The sequence below is a fragment of the Polistes dominula genome, unplaced genomic scaffold (assembly GCF_049000335.1).
Source record: "Polistes dominula isolate Pdom_NZ unplaced genomic scaffold, Pdom_raw_medaka contig_31, whole genome shotgun sequence".
Classification (NCBI taxonomy): domain Eukaryota; kingdom Metazoa; phylum Arthropoda; class Insecta; order Hymenoptera; family Vespidae; genus Polistes; species Polistes dominula.
This window is the reverse complement of record NW_028300925.1, coordinates 3,176,499-3,180,627: the sequence shown is the minus strand read 5'-3', so window position 1 is coordinate 3,180,627 and position 4,129 is coordinate 3,176,499.

Here is a 4,129-nt window from a genome sequence, read left to right as displayed (position 1 = left end):
TAATATTTAACTCAGTGGGTAATAGTGAAATCTTTTCTTGCAACACACAGTTCACTTCAGAATTAGAATCTGGATGATAAAGATGTTCTTTTGAACATATTCTATTTTTTAAAATAATCTATAAGATAAATATTATTATCATCTAATGATAAAAAAATATTCCAAGTTGCTTACGTATTCGAATATTTCCTATTTGAATCTATGATCGGTCTATAGATTTTTTTTACATGCTACTAGGTGTGCCCCACCACGCGTTGCTGTAACTCACAATCAGTCCCATACACACGTCTTTAAGTCGAACGAATTACCTTATACCGCCATCTGTTAGAATCTTATAGAACTAACAGAGATAATCATGACTCTTTGTTAATAAACAAATAATTGCGATTATAAATTGAGATATAAACTATCCTATCTTTCAAATTGAATGAAACTGCACACAGTGTGTAAAATTTTATTAAAATCGGTTCAGTAGTTTAAGAGTCCATTGCGGACAAACAACGTGACACACGTAATTTATATATATTAAGATTTTTAATTGCAATCATTTCTACACCATTTGATTTTTTTTTTAAATAAACATAAATAATAAGACATCTTTGAAAATATATTACGGTTGTATTTTGTCTTTTTTATTTTTCAATTCATTCCTAATGCCAACTTTAGGGATCAATTTTGAACGAGAAAGTGCGCCATTATTAAAATAATTATACATTTCGCATAAAATTCCAAGTCTCCCCATAACACGCATAATCGAAGCGGAACGATCTCTAACAAAAATGAAAAAAAAAACAAAATAAATAAATAAATAAAAAAGGTAACGTGGTATGTCCAGATGACATGTTTTTTTCTTTTTGACATGGACGCTTCTTCTTCTTCCATCGGAGACACTGGGAAGAGTATAATTAAAAGCAAACTCGGCCGGGCAAGTTACGCGATCAATATATGCCATGCGTAGTACCTTTATTTACTCACACACACATATATATATATATGTATATGTATATACTGTGTATATTTTAATTAGATATGTGTATTCGATTTTCAATATAATAATATATTTTAATAGGACGTTGTATCCAGGAAATTTACGTATATTTGTTCATGTTACGTGTAATTAGGATTACGGTATGTATATAAATCACTATGGTATATGTATACACCGTTATATGAGAAAAAAAATAATTCAATTTTTTATGTATTTATTTTATTTTATTATTTTTATTATTCTATCCCTCATTTGCTATTTCTCGTATAGGAATCTCATAGACAAGATAATTGTGCCCATAATTATGAAAGTGGTCTAATGTACGTCAAAATTACAAAAAACAAAATGAGTTTGTTATTTATTACGCACAACATTATTTTAAACTAAATAAATTCAATGTAATTGGAAACGATATTGTCAAAAATGAGTTGTTAAATAGGTGCTTGTTATTTCAATATTACATAGAATTCATATCTTAATATATATAAATTAGGTGTCACGTTGTTTGTCCGCAATGGAATTCTAAACTACTGAACCGATTTTAATAAAATTTTCCACATTGTATGCAGTTTTATTCAACTTGAAAGATAGGATAGTTTATATCTCAATTTATAATCGCAATTATTTGTTTATTAACAAAGAGTCATGATTATCGTATTGGTTTGTAAAATTCCGTTCTGGAGATACGATCTTAAAAGATGAACCGAGTGTAGGACGTATTTCCGACTTTGATGAACCTTTTAAAGGTAATATCGGAGAAAAATCCAATGATATGTCCATTAGATGCAAATAGTGCAAAAAAAAAAACTCCATGAAGGGTGTCTTTTACTTATTAGTCGCAGAAACACCATTCTTTGTCAAATAAAAAACGGAAGTTATTTATCACTCGACCTAATAGAAATCTTCAAATATCTCGAAACAAGAGATACATGACTTAAATAACTTTCATAATTATGCAGCACAATTAGAAATATTTATAACCATATAGAACTTGTGATTTACTTTCAATTACACTTTTACAAATTATCGTTTTATTATTATTTTTTTTTTTTTTTTAAGAATGTACTATAAAATGTAAATTTTTGCAAAGAAAATATTGATTAGTAAATCTTCTATTTTTACAGAGTTTATTTATTTAATGATTATTTTCATATCACGAGGTCGTACCAGCATAAAACGAGTCATGTTGTAACAAAGAAAAGTTTATGATTAAAAAAAAAATATATATATATATTGATAATGAGTATTCACTGTAATGATAATAATACAGTGTCTTAAATTCATTAACCTCGTATATAATATACAGAATGTGGGGATAAGAAAAATCTTAAAATGAATAAATCATCATTCGTAAGATTAATCACGTGATTGTTATTTGTTCATGTTAAAAAATTAACGAGGACGTTGATTTTGTATTAAAATTGCATACACCCTTTGTCATTTTATTTTTCCATCAGTGTAAGGTTGCAAAAAGAGAAAAAGGTTGTTAATGAAATGGCGTACCAAGTAGTAAAAGGAGTTTCAACTCTCGATGATTCACACAAGCATCAGGTTTTGAAAAACTTCTTCTTTCTTAAAGTTCCTCTTGCTTTTTCTTTTGGTTCTTCTTTTACTAAGTTTTTTTTTTTTTTTGTTCTTTCTACTTATACTCACTTCTGTTATAATCATAATAATAATAATAATCATCATAATAATAGAGATGTATTGTAGAAGAAGAAAACTTTTTCTCGCAAAATGTTTTGTCAAAGATTCCTTTTTCTTCTTCTATCAAAATGCATTTCGTTTTCACTAACAAACACTTGAAGAAAGTCTTTCGTCTTATTTTAAGGATTATCAAGATTTGTCAACTCGTTTTTATTGCAACGAGAACGAAACGGAAGAAATTATTTTCGAATTATGATAACGTCGTTCTTCTGTAAAATAATAATAGAAAAAAAATGTTAACATTGTTTTCTATTATTATTATTTTAATAATAATAGTTAAAATCATAATTGTGATATCTAAATATTAGTTGGAATCATAAATAACTTCCGATGTGTCTATGTAGAATCTATTTTTCGTATTTACCTATTATAAGTCACCGAAACAAACGGATTTTTGATATTACTGTATAGATAAGGATTCAGTTAGTCTTCTGTCAACTTTTTGATGTAGTCAATGTTACATTTAAAGGTTTTTCATAACCACTAAAATTGAATAGAAAAAAGTGCATATTCGACATGTAATGCTTTAGGAATTGAAACAAGACAATGGCACTAAAGTGGCAGCTGAAAAAATATGCGGCGTATACGGTGAAGGATTGATAACTGATAAGGCAGTCAGAAATTGGTTTGTAAAATTCCGTTTTGGAGATACAATCTTAAAAGATGAACCGAGTGTAGGATGTATTTCCGACTTTGATAAACCTTTTAAAGGTAATATTGGAACAAAATCCAATTATATACGTTGAACAATTGCAAAGAGTGCAAAAAAAAAAACACCATGAAAAGTGTCGTACACTTATTAGTGATAGAAACACCATTCTTTGTCTCATAAAAAACGTAAAATTATTTATAATTCGACCTAATAATTTTGATAATCAGAAATCCTGTGATCGAACAGGATGAAATTTAATGAATGAGTTAAAAAAAAAAAGAAAAAAAAATTGAATGATCGAGGACAACGAATTTTTGTGAAATACCAAAAGTACCTACCCCCAATATCGATCTTACCTTTTCTCACCAATATAGGAAAATCTAATCAGTAGAAATAGTAGGAAGGTTCCTTTTCAAATCGATCGATCGAAGGTTCCTTCTTAATTAAAAGCCATTGTTCTCTCGGTAGGATGTCAATTTTCCGAGGACGAGAACTAATCACGGGTTGTACCCCTTTCCATGATTCTAATCCATCCCTTATTGTGTTCTTTATTTTTTTTTCTTATCATTAACATCGAGAAACTTGTGTAAATTTATTTGAAACCAAAAAAAAAGAGAAAAGGATTATTGGAAAAGGAAAAAGAAATAGAGATCACGATGGGTTTTAGTGGCATAACGACGGAAAAGGGAAGAAGATTCAGGAAGGTCGATAGTCCCTCGAGACACAAAGAGCTCGAATATTTGATAGAGTTGCGCGCGCCTTGTACAATGTTTTCAGCATTTTAA